Below are 15,968 nucleotides of genomic sequence, written 5' to 3'. Positions count from 1 at the left end.
TAACTCAGGCAACGATATTGTTAGCGTGCACGTTGCATAGAGCTTGTATCCCTGGACCCTGTATCCCTGGAAGCATATATGCTATATAAGATGGTATGTTGCTACAATAAAGTCGGACCCATCTCATATTGAGTTGATTGTGCGTTCCCCACGCAAGTACCGGTAGGGCAACCCTTTTGGGGAAACTTGGGGCGTTCTCCAACATTTGGCGCCCGAACAGGGACAAACGAGGACAGGAGTTTACTGGACAGGGACCCTACCCAGGGAGCGTGACAGGCGGACCGCATAAACCCCGCTGCATTTTAGCAGCAGGGGCGTTTTAGGTTTAACCGGGGTGGACCAGCGGTTGCGGGACCGCGGGGCAGTGGCCGGCCAGAGGACCCCTCTCTTCGCACTGGATTAGGCGTGCATCACGTCGCGAGGATGGAGTGGGAGGTAGCCCAACAGCTTTTATTGCGCTTTTTAGAAAAGCAGTTGCTTTCGTTATGCTTCTCAGAAAAGCAGGATTCAGTGGGTGCATTTTTGCACACCGGGACATTGTTTAATGTCGAGGAGTGGCGAATGATGGGCGACATGCGATGAGTATGGGATCATGTGATTAATGATCGTAAAGAGGCAAAGAAATTAATGAAACCGTGGCGAGAAATTATTAATTGTATTAAGCGCCACAAGGTGGAACAGGATGTTGCGGATCAAGCAGCTAAGCAGCTGGGGTTATCAACACCTGTGGCGCAGGGGGGTACCCAGGATCAGCCGTACCCTTCCTTAGGTATACCTGTTTCGGTGAAAAATATGGATAGTATTGTCCCCTCTGCTCCTGTTACTGCTGTTGCAGGGGACCCTGAGTCCGAATCTGCTTTGTTTCCCCCAGGAGAGGGTAATGAAGATTTACCCCCTCCTTTGCCTCCACCCCCGCCTTCTCCCAATAAGGTGTGTTTGTCCAGGGGCGCAACCTCTGCTGTATCGGTTGGTCACCCAAAATGGGCTAACATATCTCAGCAGGCGGTGGGATATGGAGATGCAGTGCACCGTGGATAAACCGGTAGCGCACTGGTTACTCACCTGCTTTTTACAAAAGCGAATCGGCTTTTTATTCTCTCTAAGAGAGGTGAAGCAGTCCGATCAAAGGACTTGGAGCAGTTGCTGAGCTGGGCTAAGGCTCAGGGCTGCATGAAAGACGTGGAGAAAGTATCGTGAGTGTTATGAGTCAGTTTTGCTTGGGAACTATGGGGAGCTCTCTAACGAAGGAGCAACAAGTAAATCTCAAAGAAGTACAGAGAATTTTAAAGTTTCAGAATCGAACTGTATCTACCTTCAGCATGAGTTACTTTTGCTAAATGGTTAAGCAAAAACGCCCCTGAATTTTCGAATTCTGGGTTTTCTTTTGATGGGGCAGTTTGGGACAAAGTTTGCATAAGACTCTGGAATGCTTTTGCCTGTTTGACGCTGAATTTCAGCAGCGCTCAAACAAGTTCGACAGGGAAGGACGAATCCTTCCGCTACTTGCCACTGCCCCTCGATGAGGAAAGCAGCTTCGGCCGGACCCGATCCGGGACTTCAACCCCTCCCCCAGTCAGGGAGAAGAAAGAGTGCAGCCCTCGGAGAACACCGCCGCCGCTGCTGCGAGGAACCCGCAGCACCCGCGGTCGCAGTTCACTCCAGATTTTCCCTGCCTCGCGACCGCCGTCTGTAACCCCCCCCGACGCTTGCTGCGCCGCTGCTGTCCGCGCCCCCACCTCTGCTCGCCATGCCGTTCCGCTTCTCCTGCCCGTGTGTACTTTTGTTAAAGACAAGGATGGACTGCAACTAGAGAATCTTTTTGATCCTAGCCCAGTAGATCCACAGAACGAACTGGATTTCTCCCTCCTGACGACACATCACTACTAAAAAGATTTGGACTGGAGTCCTGTGCATTCATTTGTTTCTCCAACTGCTATGGCTGACTATAATGGACAAATATCCACTCTTCCCCCTCCCCCTGAAACATCAGTTAACTAATTCTTTGTATGTTACTGGTGTCATTCAGCACCTTGAAGAATCTTTTCTTAAGGAAGTTAACAACCCTGCTTTGTTTGCGCAGTTCAAGCAAGTTTTGCATTATGTATATCATTGAGGTATTCCTAAAAGAAAAAGGGGGGAAATACGGGAGTTGGGGATATACTTGTGTATCTACAGGGACTGGCCCTACATGGGTTCCAGCGTGATACGTTCAGCCTCATCTCAAGGCAGAAAATAACTGGGATTGTGTGTTTCTTGCTTATTGGTATTGTTTCATAATTTGTCGTTTACCAACTCATTGTCAATAATTCTTGGTTATGATGTTATTAGCCTATCAATTAACATTTTCTTAATTTGTGAAGGCAAAACCTGGAAAGGAATCCCAGGCAAAGGGTTGACCCTGTACTGTAGAATGATTAACTGTTTTTCATCCCACTAGTCAGGATTATAGAAACATGACTACGCATCACTCGAGACAAAGGTGCACACTATCTTACTTCAATTCCACATGTGATTCTAATATAGGATTCTGGAGTGTTGCCCAACAGATTTTTAGTTCACTGGTCCCTTAAATTGGCACCTATATCCGGGGCCCAAAAGCCCCTCACTATAGAATGATCTTGGGATACTCTGATAGTTCTAAGGGAACTGACAATTGAGTCTATAGTTGCAAATATTTTGTTTCACAGAGAGAGCTGACCTTAGTAGCTTGTTTTGCTTTATGAACAGGTGTTCCACTTGGGCTCTGTATATCGCACTGGCCATGTGGATGCAGTGTACAAATGGAAAAAAAACCCTGCAGACCCTGAGAAGAATAAAAGCAGGAGAGAGTCTCTGGTGGGTGAGAGAGGAGAAGTGCACTTTGAAGCAGGGGATGCCCTGCTGGCACTGCCTGTCGCATCCACCGCTGGCGTGTTTCTTCTCTCTCTTTTCTGGTGGTTTGTCACCTTTCAAGGGTCAATAAGTAATAATAGATTAGCTTACGGAGTTTCTGATTCCTGCTGTGTATGTTGATTGGAACTCATTCTTTTTAATGGGTTTAACAGTATTTCTTGTCATTATGCTGTTTGCCTTGTATCTTTTCTTATGTTTAGTGTGTTTTCAATAGAGGCTCTATTGAATTATGATGGTTATATTATTAATATGATTAGTGATATTATTTTATAGAATGGTTAAAGATTGATAAGGACCTTAAAACTGCTGCTCACAAAAAGCGTCGGTCTCTCCAAATCCTTGACAGCACCTGTTCCAACGAAGTACAGCTATGGAGTGTGACTGTTAGAATTTTTGCCTCATTCCTAGCCCCAGGAGTTGCTGCCGCCCAAGCCTTGAAGCAGATTGAACGTCTTGCTTGTTGGACTGTTAAACAGAGCAATCATACTTCAGAGATCCTCGAAGAAATGTTAGAAGATATGAATAGCCTTCGCCATGCAGTTCTGCAGAATTGAGCCGCTATAGACTTTCTTTTACTTGCTCAAGGACATGGCTGTAAGGAATTTGATGGAATGTGTTGTTTTAATCTTTATGATCATAGCGAATCGATTCAAAAACAAATTCATTGGTTGCTTAATCACACTCGATCTATTACTAAGGATCATAATCCTATTGATGATTGGTTGCATTCTGTGTTTCCACGTCTTACTCCTTGGATATATGATATTATTAAAGAAGGTTTCAAATGGATCTTAATCATTATCCTACTTATGATAGTTGCTAGAATATTGTATAGTTGTCTGCTGCGTGCTACCGCGCCAAATGCTGCACTTGTTGTGACTGACAACAAGGATTCGGACATCATTCTTGATTGGCTACAAGATCAAGGGGGGCACAATCCAAAGGATTGTTTTGCCTTACAGCCCTAAAAGAAAAAGGGGGGAATTGTTGAGAAGCAGGTTGCTCGGCAGCACGTAGCTACTGATTTACTAATGATTTATGATGTAATGATGTAATCCCTAGATACGTGGAATGTGGTGTTTCCAGTGTGTTCTAGTATATTCCAGCATATCCATAGTATTCTGTATCCATAGTGTTGTAGTTAACAACATATCCCATATATGGAGATAACTCAGGCAACGATATTGTTAGCGTGCACGTTGCATAGAGCTTGTATCCCTGGACCCTGTATCCCTGGAAGCATATATGCTATATAAGATGGTGTGTTGCTACAATAAATTCGGACCCATCTCATATTGAGTTGATTGTGCGTTCCCCACGCGAGTACCGGTAGGGCAACCCTTTTGGGGAAACTTGGGGCGTTCCCCAACACAACTCCAATTAAATCATATTATATTATATTATATTATGTTATCATGCATTCCGATATTGTTTTTAGTAAATTAGATTTCCTCCTCAGATCGTTGCCGCTGTTCTGTTTTGAGGCTCATCTCCCATCTCCCTACTCTTTCCCTTTTTCCCCTTTCCTGGGGTGTGGGTCCATGGGTCCCCCTGCCCCTTTAGTCATGGAACCAGGACAAACCAGCCTGTAAACTGTTGTCGTATATATACATATGTATATACTTTCTATATTAATATTTTTAATATGCAGATTCTCATCAACTGACCTTCCATTCTGCCTAGCCAGAGAGGGGAAGAGGAGGATGCTGTTGGTGCTGGCTATGTTCGCTATATCTGTAGCCTGTGTGACACGTGGAGTTTAAATGAATACATGTTGTGTATGTGTGGTCTGTGTGCATGTCCCTATTGCAAATACACTTTCAGCCTCACTATTGTTTGGACCTGGTATCAGAGAGCTGCAGCAGATTTACCTCTCTAAAGCTGTTGGCACAGTATATTTTTCCCTAACTAAATGCTCATCAAAAATATTGCCTGCTTGATCCAAATCCAAAAACTCATTGACGACAAAAGATATCCGAACATATATAAATTCACAAAATATTTTCCCTTATTAAGTATAATTTGATAATATAAGCTCAAATCAAGAATTTATCTCAGTATTTATACAATATCAGTTACTTTATCACAACACATCATGCCACGGATCTTTCCAGGGGCTTTGGAGCCGAACGCTACACGGTGTGGGAAGCATGACAATCTCAATATGAGTACGCAGACTTCGGTTTATTGCAGTACTTCATAGCATATATAGAAACAGTGTTACACTTGGCAAACCACCATTGGTGGGGCTGCCCCCAGCCCTGACCCCTGATTGGTGATTACAACTTGTTGAGCCGGCATAGCTGCACAGCAACCCACCCCCGCGCTCTACGGCTAACTCCCTGATTCTTTTGTCCTTGGGTCCTGCTTTACTTGATTACTTCTCTCTCCAAGGACCCTCCAGCCTTGCTGACTGTTTACCCAGTATTATTCCATAGCAATATACTCTGCACTACCTCCTTGCTCGTACAGTCGCTTGAGTGACCCACAGCCACCCTCATCCTGCAACAACATCATTTTTTCTCTGCAGTAAATTAGAATAAATTTAAAAATTTTAAATATTTATCTTGATACAGTGGTAGTATATTAAATGAGGTAATTTGTTTTGGATTAAATTATTAAAACTATCTAGGAGTTTTGGTGGGTAGGAAATTCATCCATTTTTGCTCTACATCCTACATTAAGGTTTCTCGTATGCTATGTAAAGTCATACTTTCTTTCCTCTGCTGTATTCTTTGATAATGTGGCATTCCTGTCTAAGCAGATACGAATGTCAGCAGTCATAATCATTCATCATTTTTCATTTCTCCAGCGGAGGATCTGACCTATACTAATTCAAACCACTTTTACTACCAGTTAAGATGTGATTGCATCAAAAAAACACACGAAAGTAATATAAAACTATATAGAAGAGCTGAATGGCATCTAACATGTAGTTCTGGTGTACTCAGACATGAGGAAACAGGTGGAGTACTGTACATCCTCTGTGGCAATATGTCTTTCTTTGGACTTTGATAAGCTATCCATCTATTCATACTGTCATGCTCAGTAGGATGTGGATATAGTTGTTGGCTAAGCTGGAATTCAGAAAGAGTGCAGGACCACAGTCTGAAGATAAGCAAAGTGGAAAAGTGGTTCTGAGGACTTGGCACACACTCCAAAGGCGTTTCAGAAATTTTAGTTTGGACTCACTGTAGCAGGTTTCTGAGAACTGATATGGCTGAAGTGTTGCTTTTATTTCCTTTATCCAAAAGAAATCTTCTCCTCTTCCATACTGCTCTACGATGTGATACACAATGACACATGAGGTGTTCAAGAAATGTTTAGATGTCGCATTGAGAGACGTGGTTTAGTGGGGTTATTGGCAGTAGATAGATGGTTGGACTGGATGATCTTGTAGGTCTTTTCCAACCTAGCTAATTCTGTTATTCTATGAAGATAATGTGATTGGATTCCGAACTTCATTTCTAAACTAAAACAGTAATGTTAATTAACCCACTATCTTCTTTGATGCTTTTCAGTAGATCAGTGTTTCCTTGATGTCTTGGATAAGAAATAGATCTTTTGCATCTAGAAAAAAAGGTTATTATTATTTTTTTTTTAAGGTGCATACAAGTACCAATGTTTGAAAGACACTCATAATGATATTAAGAGACAAATTATTTTAAGTGTTTTCCCTGGGGGACTTCTACCCAAATTTAAAGATTAAAATCTTCAGAGTTTTCAGAACTTAAAACACTTAACCAATGAGTGTGAAATCAACACAGTGCTTTAAACTGGATACCAGAGCTGCTAACAACTTGTGAATTTGCTCACCAGAAACTTTAAGCAATTGACCATACTGACCAGAAACCATTGGTTTCTGATGATATTTCTAAAATATTTCCTCCCTTTTAAAAAATACCAGGTCAGATGAAAACTTATCCAACAAAGTACAATCATTCATGTTAGATTTATAATATTATAATTAGAAATTGATTTAGAAGATTTATTGAAATATTTTGTTAGTGCAATATTTCTTCCTACCTATATGAAAAGAGAGAAAAAGAGAGAGAAGAAGATAAATTTCACTTTCTAAGTACTGATGGAAATATGAAAACTTGCTGAAATCAGTATGATTGCTCTGATCTGACACCTGTGGAAATGAAAGTAGGATGTAATCCTAAAAATTAAAACAACAAGCAAAACAACCTGTTCAGGAGTTATTTACCTCTGAGATAACTAATGCTATTAAAACAAATTAACATTATTGAATGCAGTCTTTTTCTCCATATCACTATGAGTTCTGCCATCTGCTGAACTGGTGAACTGCCAGTTTAAACACAAGCCACTGAGTAAAGCTTCACATGAACAGCTGTGAGGGTGATAGGTCTATCATTAAAATGTGAAAGCTACAAATAATTTTGTCTTTACTAATATACTTTCTAAGGTGAAAAAAAAAACACTATTTGTCTGACAGTGCAGTGTATGTGAATAGTGACAGCCTGAGGGAAATACAGATATACTCGATACTTTACATGTATGTGGACTTATCTAAGAAAATTCTGTGTGGATGTCAAAGATATACGTATGTGAATGGGCCCACGTCCTTCACTTCTGGTACACCACTAACTAACTTATGGAGGTCAGGTGCTGCAAACAATTACAACTGAGTATCAGTTTGCTTAGGTAAATACTACTAGTAACCAGAAGTATTGCAAATAGACAAATACACTGTTCTTGAATACATATACTTTGGATAGCACAACAGAGTTACAAAACTGATTGAAGTATCACTTACTTTATTGCACCAGCTGAAATAGTAATATTTAAATCAGAGTGAAAAGTATTTTATACTAAATAATATGTGCATGCATATTTATATATATAATAAGAAACTAGCACAAGAAAAACTGTTGTAATGAAAAACCTGGGACAAATTATGCTATTTTTAATGCTGAAATCAGAGTGGGAAAGGACAGGACAGCATATTATTTTCTTCTAATTGCATTTCATAAATGCAAGAGTTGTAACAAAACAACAGATGCTAAGCGTTGCTAGAGATGTGAATCTTTGATTTGTTTTTATATCTGCTTTGACATTTAGGCTGTGGGATTCAAGAGGAGATTCCAAAGCAAATGTTTTCATCAGCTGACTCATTTTTGCCTGAAGAAAATACTAGTTCAAAATAAATAAATAAAAGTAAATAAGGAGCACCAGAGAATTATTGTTAGTCACAATTTCCTTCCATGATTCTGCTTTTTTAATCATGAAGTGTCTAATAGTTACTCTCACTAAGCATTACTCGCTTTCTCACATGCACACTACATTGAGCTTGAATTGCCTTTATTTGTGGCCATACACAAAGGTTCAAAAAGTCCTTATAAATCATCTCACTTGTCTAATATTGCCTTTATGGGTAAATTACTTGTTCACTGGAAGTCAGCAGCAAGTAATAGGAAAAAGCCAGCAAAGAAAATATGGGGGAAAAAAAAAACCCAAAACCTTAAAAAACTCACAGGCAAAATGTCATCAAGTTCAATTACTCTGCCCAGCAGTATAAATACATTATGGTGTCTGCATATAGTGATGAATACAGCATATATTCAGCTCTGAATTGTAAAGGCACCTGCTTCTGAGGGAAAGAGCTCATCTTATAGACTAAATTCACTACTAGGTGTATGGAAGAGACCATAGATCCTCTGGTGAGTCCAAGGACCCCAAAATGGGGGTCATCATCAGTTAAGGACTGATGTGGTTACCTTTCAGGCTATGCTTTGATTTTGAGTAATTGCCAGTTTTGGAACTTCGTTTGCTCTTCTATCTATAGATCCCATAGAAGCATTCAAGGTCTTTGTCCCCTACAACATCCTTCTCTCCAAATTGGAAAGATATGGATTTGATGGGCAGACTGTTTGATCAGTGAGGAACTGATTATGAGATTGTACCCAGAGAGTGCTGGTTAATGGCTCAATGTCTGGATGGAAATCAGTGATGAGTGGCAAGTTTGCCGATGTTGTCAAGCTGTGTGGTGCAGTCAGCATGCCATCCAGAGAGACCTACAGAGGCTCAAGCAGTGGGCCCAGGTGATCCTCATGAGGTTCAACTAAGCCAAGTGCAAGGTCTTGCAGCTGGGTTGAGGCAAACCCATGTTATCAGTACAAGCTGGAGGATGAAAGGATTGAGCATAAGATGGTGAGAACACTGAAACAAGTTAGATTTTAAAGAATAATAATTTCGAACTAGATGGTGATGATTTGTTAAATAAAGCTGTACAGTGTAAATCTGTTCCAAGTGGGAAACATGTACCCTCTCACAAATAAGTTGGAAATTAAAAAGTTTCCACCTTTGAGAGGAAGAAAGTCTGAAATTATATTTCTTTAGCAACTAAGTCAGAAGTCTCTCCAAATCTAACAGACTTACTGGTCAGGAAGTACTAAAAATAAGGTTTTCCTAGGGTCTTGAGTAAAAAGGTTGCAGAATAAGGGCTAATGAAAACAGTAAATTAAGATTTATACATACACAAAGTACAGGCTCAGAGATGAAAGAATAGGGATCTCATCACAAACTTGATATTATGTTTCATAGAACAAAGCTAACAGGACAACTTGGTTGCTGTAGAGTTATGTCAGATAATATTTAGATTCAAGTGGAATTTGGTAACTGATGTATGCTAAGATTCAGAATCTAGTTTAGGGTTCAAGGCAATACAGACCAAAATCCACAGAGTAACAAGAACTTGAGTGAAAGTTAGCCTTAGTAGTCAGGAATTTATGTATTCATCTTAGTTCAGCTAAAATAAATGCCATGTTTTGGGGGGACCACAGATAGAGGTACATGATTTGCATTTAATTCTTTGATGGGGAGAGGCAGCTGCACTAAGATTAAGTGCGGAGCTGAACAAGGGTTGAAAGTGTGTTGTCTGTTTCCTGCAAGAGCAGGTAATCCTACCTTTAAAAACAAACTAGCCATCTCCACTCTCATCAAAATTAGCTTAAAAATATTCTCTCCTGTTGGATTCCTGCTTCGTCTTCATCTAGAGATCTTTAGGATCCTGCAAACTTAGGGCTTCTGTCTTTGCTCTTTCATTTTTCAGTAGATCTGTCAGGGTAGATCTACCTACATGTTCTTATTTGGATCAGGGGTTGGTGTATTTTTGAAACAGTTCTCCCAGCTGATCTCACTTCATAGTGCAGAGCTGCCTCAGTGTACTGAACCGGATACGTTTCAGACAAACCCACATCTCAAGAGCTCAGCTAAATGTACTCTGACTGCAGCAGGCTATATCTACACCACAGTAAACAAACAAATAAATGAATAAAAGCATGCACACATACATTTATTCATAAATACCTGACACATATATAGTTCAAAAGTCAGGTTGTCATCAGGTTTTTGTTTTTTTTTTCTTTACTCAGCAAAAATCCCTGTGTGGCTGTTCAAGTTATACATTGCAATTTACAGAGTTAGTAACTTGTTGTGATTAACTCCGTAGAGTTCACATTATAATTTTTCCTTATTGCTCTCAGAGCTAAAAACAACAAGAATCTCATACAGTATTAGTCTTTCAACAGCTAGGGATTTTACTGAAAAATACCAGATACCAATACTTTCATTATCACCTTTGAAGAAATTGACTTCTATGATGATGATGACCTTAGTACTATTACTGATGATGTTTGTAGTCTATTTCTAAGAATAATGGTGAAGGCACTGAAAAATTAACGCTGTACTTTTAATGTTTCTCTAACCTTATCACAAGTGACTTTTTATACCTTCAGCTACTTGAGATGTTGAACTGTAAACAAAATTTCAGCTGAAAATCAATAACTACTTCTAATTTGTATGAAAAAATGCATTTTTACTATAAATCTGATTTGTGATTTTGGAAGCTACTCACACTAAGGGAAAAAGAGGGCAACCTGTTGTGATTAAGGGGCATGAATGATATGAAAAACAATACTAGAAAATTGTATTAGTATTGCTGCATGGCTTTAAAAACACATTAATTAGTATTTCCAACCTTCTAGTAAGAAGTTACAGCAATTAACATAACAATCTGTTTTCAAACCCCTTGGAAATATGTTGAGTAAAAATGTTTGTTAACATTAAATACTTATTCAAGTCATTTTTTAGACATTCTTCTTCTCTCCATCTTGCATGATACTACTCAAAGGCTGAGCTATGTCTTCTTGACATTTTTTTAATGACTTCATGTAGGACATCCATATTAAAGAATCATAAATGGTGGTTTAGATGGTTGTTTTCTTTCAATATTATACTCTATGGTTTGAGTCCAGGGTAACACGGTGGCTGTCAAGTTAGGATACTAACTCATCATTCTTGCAAAGAACATTTCTCAGACAACCGATGTCATATAATGCCAAGTTATCCTGAAATTCATTGTTGGTGTCTGGAAAAATCAAGAATAAAAATCACGATGCAAGACTTTTGTCAAATCAAATGATCTCTTTCTGTTTCCATCTTTCTCTTAGCTCTGCTTTGGACAACTCATTGCTATGCATGGTTGAGAACTGAAGAGCATGGATTTCAGGTCCATTCTTTCCACCTCCAATGTTGTAGAAATGAATAGTAATAATAAAAGAAATTGCAGTAACAATAACTGTAGCACAGGTAGTTTATATTATTATCTTTTCTTTGTTTTCACTCTGCCTCCCAAGACACAAGTCCTACAGCATCATCTAAACTAGGTCACTCAACATGGCTTCTAGAGACCTTGATTTCATTTTCAATTCCAATTACATGCATTTCGGATCTGATACTGAATTAGCACACGTAGTTCTTTCCCCCTCAAATATGGCTTTTATTGCTCATTATGGGGTACAGAACAATGGGATGTCTTCTGAGTCATATTTAGTACTAAATAGATGTGTATCACCTTTTACCTTTCAAGTCACCATGGCTCACCAGCTCTACAATGTGTCTCAAAACTGTCTTGAGTTTTTGGAATTATTTTCAATTCTTTTCATGGCATCTGATATTGATGGCATCTTATCTTCAGCAACCTAATCTAAACCTTGTCTTTCTTTTCAGTGATGTTTCTAAGTTTGTCTGGAAGCTTTCTAAGTTAAAATTTTCTTCTCTTTTCTAGTCATCACTCAGTAACATAAAGACTTTCAGAAGTTACTTTCAAGCCACTGTTGAGTCTACCAGTCTTCTTTTAATTCCACTTTACCTAGCAGAGAGCTGTATGAGCAGTCTCACTTTTTTCTAGCTTTTTTGAAGAGAAATGCCAGTACTCTTTCTCTTTCTTAACACTCTTTGAAAATGTATCCCAGGATTTTTCTCTCTCCTTTCAAACTTGGAGACTAATTCAAAATAAAGAGGGTTAATTAACAAATTTGCTTGTTCCTAATAAAATCTTTCTTATCTAAAATGTGTGTAAAGTAGAACTCATTTCCCTAAACATAATAGCAGGGGTCAGTTCGGTACTTGTATGTCAGCACTCCTTTAAGCAAACAGCTCCCAAAAAATCACTGCACATTCCAAGTTAATTAAGTATCCAAAAATTCCAAATGTATTTAATTCTTCTTCCAAGGCTCCCTGGCAGTAAATGAGACATTTATGAGTTATGTTTCTGGATACCTAATTTACCTTTCCCAGATGTTATCAAAACTTCATATTTTGGACCAGGATGATTCTTTTCTCAAATAGTATTCTCTTGCACTGATTTAGGGCAGGGCCCAAATTACATCAAAATGCTAAGGTTTCTGGTAACAACAGGAAATACTGCTGTTCACTAGTTGCAATGCTTGTGGCATGCAGTCAACCTGTGGTCTGATTTTCAATGTATAATCTACTGGCTAGAGATTTATGGCATATTAAGTTAAAAAGAGATTCCTAGAAAGGGGAATCAAACCCAAAATAATCATTGACATTTTTACATATACTGTATTATTTACAATCTGGATAGGGAGATTAAATCAAAACTTTCCCTAATTTCCTCCTGTTTTTTTTTTTTTCATTACACACAGAATATTGTAAATGCCCTTCATCAAAAGTATGATTTTTACATCTTGAGTCAAAACAATATAGCTTCAAAAAATGGAAAGCCTTCCTGGAGGTGTTTCAAGAAAAGTTTAGATGTTATACTAAGGGATATGGTTTAGTGGGGAAATATTGGTGGTAGGTGGACTGTTGGACTAGTTGATCTTGGAGGTCTTTTCCAATCTCGGTGATTGTATGATTCTATGAAAGTCAAATCTTGGTTTCCAATTATTTTGCTGGAGCTAGCCAAGATGTACTTACCTGTGTATGTGTCTGGGATAAAATTATCTATTATATATCTAACTATATATCTAACTATATAACTATATATATATATAGTTAGATATAAACTATATATATATAGTTAGATATATAATAGATAATTTTCTGCTTGCAGAAAATAAATAGTTTAGACATTACTTATTTTCATGTGTGAACAAATAATTATAAGAAGGGCTAGAGGGAAGCATAATATTTAATTATGATTTTAGTATCTGTACATACAAAATAACTAACATAATTTGTTTACTTAACCTTGGAATTATTTTTATGCATTTTAATTTTTTTTATTCATGGTTTGTGTCTACATGACAAAGAGTCAGGAAAGTGAAGGAATTGTAGATCTGTTATGGGTTAGAACTCTTTGTCTCGTGATTGTATGGGTATTGCAGTAGATAGGCAAATTGATTATAATGAGACATCAGTTTAAAGACTTAACATACATATTTTCAAACATATTTTTGGGAACATAGCTAACACCTATGGGTATTTATAGCAATATTCATGCACTCTATTTGAAAATGTTATGGTCTAGTGCCCATGGTAATTATACTGTATTACCATGAAAAGAGAATGAATCACATAAAAGTTTAAAATATTGTCTCACAACTGGTAATAAGCAAAGCATCATAAACTAAGTTCATAAACACTCAGAGGATCAACAAAGTACAATACATTACTTTCAGCGAAAGGCTTAAATTCAGTACTCTCTAACTGCGACACCAAACAGCGTGAAATGTTTATAGTTCAATTAGTGACCCATAAGTAAATAATGGATGCTTTAGGATAAGAAATGGAATGCAGTACAAATATTCAACCCTTTATTTTCAAGAGAAAGTTAAACACCACAAAAATGTATATTTCTGTTACTGTGGTGTAGTTTTTCTCTAAATTTTAGAGCACTTGGGGAAATCAGCAAAAATACAAAATAGATTATTATAGGTTTTTGTTTTGGTTTGGTTGTTTGGTTTGGTTGTTTGATAATCCATCCACAAATTGTATCAATCTGAAAATTTTGTTTACTATCTTTTCTATTACTCTGAACACAACATTTCTGTATATCTAACATATATATAAAAAAGTTAAGTTACCACATCTTAATGTGTTGACACATACACAGGTATTATATTGTAGAGAAATGCAAAAATTCTTGAAATGTTCAATGCACTGATAATTCAGATACATAATATAATAAATGTTAGAATTGGAAAGTTTTCTCACTACTTCAGTTTTTCCTCATCTGACATGTAAACCTAGCCTTTCTATGTCTGTATTTATCTGCATGTCTTTCCTTATATGTGAGTGTTAATGAATTCAAAGGCTAATATTATTGCTACTTTTATCTACTCACTTCTCCAGCAGGACAAATAGGAGAACAAGCAGAAAATTGTATACATTTTTCTACTTCACACTTGTTAGCATGCTAATGATGTGAAGCTGTCAGAGCTACCAGTAATTCAACTTGTTAATGAATTCCTGCACCACCTGAGTTTGGATGAAAGGGATAAGTAGACAAGCTGAAACTCCAGTTTCCAAGGAGACAGCCCTGGAAACATGTAAGAAATATTTAAGTAGGTATGATAGGTCTCTAAGGATTGGAAATTTGTTTTTCTTTGCACAGTTATCTATATATGCTATGTGGAAGAGGAATCTGTGCCCTCCAGGCACCATTTTGAAGCTGAGGTCTTGTGAGTTAGTGTGGATTTTGGCACAGAGTTACAACAAGGCTTGCATAGGGGAATCATGTGTTCCCTGGATTCTGGAGTTACATTTTGGATGGTTATCAATCACGGGCACTGACCTGAACAGAACTGTTCTGTTCTGTGCATACTCATCTGTCTGTCTAGCTATCTGTCTAGCTCTATATTCATTTTGCTATTTTTATTTATGGCCACAAGAAAGTACATCTTCTTCACTTAAAATAACCTCTGTGAAATGTTCCGTGCTAAGCTGTACTGTGCATGAAAATAGAACCAAACTATAGAGGGATGCTGGAAAAACATTTTATGATGCTTGAGAAAAACATTAATTTCCTTAGGCTTCTCCTTCCTTAACTCAAGATGCTGCATATGGGGAGGTTTTTTACAGTACTGTATTCTGCTTTTCCATTCCCATGTTGCCATATGCATCTGTGGTTTCCTGCTGGCCTGCTTTACAGCTGATGTTGCAACATACATAGTCTGTAATGGAAGCTTTCAGAACTGTTCAACCAAATACTTTTCCAACTTTTTTCGTACTCAAGGGAGAGGGAGAGAGTGAGTTTCCTTCCAAACATTCAGTGACAACATATATAAATATAAAAAAAGAAGGACTGTTATGTATAATTCACTTTTAAGCACCTGCACCCCACTGGCATCAGTGATTTAGACACATCATTACATTTGTGGATCAGATCTTTGTTCTTACACAGCATGTTTCATATAAGCAATTGTATAGATTCACATCAGCTGTTGCACATACTTCTCCAAGATGCAATTTTGAGAATTAAATAGATAATCAATCCCATCTCTACTGGTTTTCTCCAGTAATTTTTTTTTTTTATTCTTGGATAGAGAAATAATCAAGAAGCTTGACAATAGCAAAATAATAATAAATAAATAAATAGAAATCTAAACATAATATATTACTGATCAAAGAAAAACTATACAGAAACACACACACAAAAACGTCTGGATATTGTTTAAGGCTATTCATTCCACAGAGCAAAGGTTACAAAGTAAATACTTCTTATATAACAAGACTGCATGAGGGGAAGTGGATTTTTTTTCAGTAGATGCTTTATTTGAAAGATTCATTACAGCAATTGAAAC

The sequence above is a fragment of the Numida meleagris genome, chromosome 4 (genome assembly GCF_002078875.1).
Source record: "Numida meleagris isolate 19003 breed g44 Domestic line chromosome 4, NumMel1.0, whole genome shotgun sequence".
NCBI lineage: Eukaryota > Metazoa > Chordata > Aves > Galliformes > Numididae > Numida > Numida meleagris.
This window is presented reverse-complemented; position numbering follows the sequence as displayed.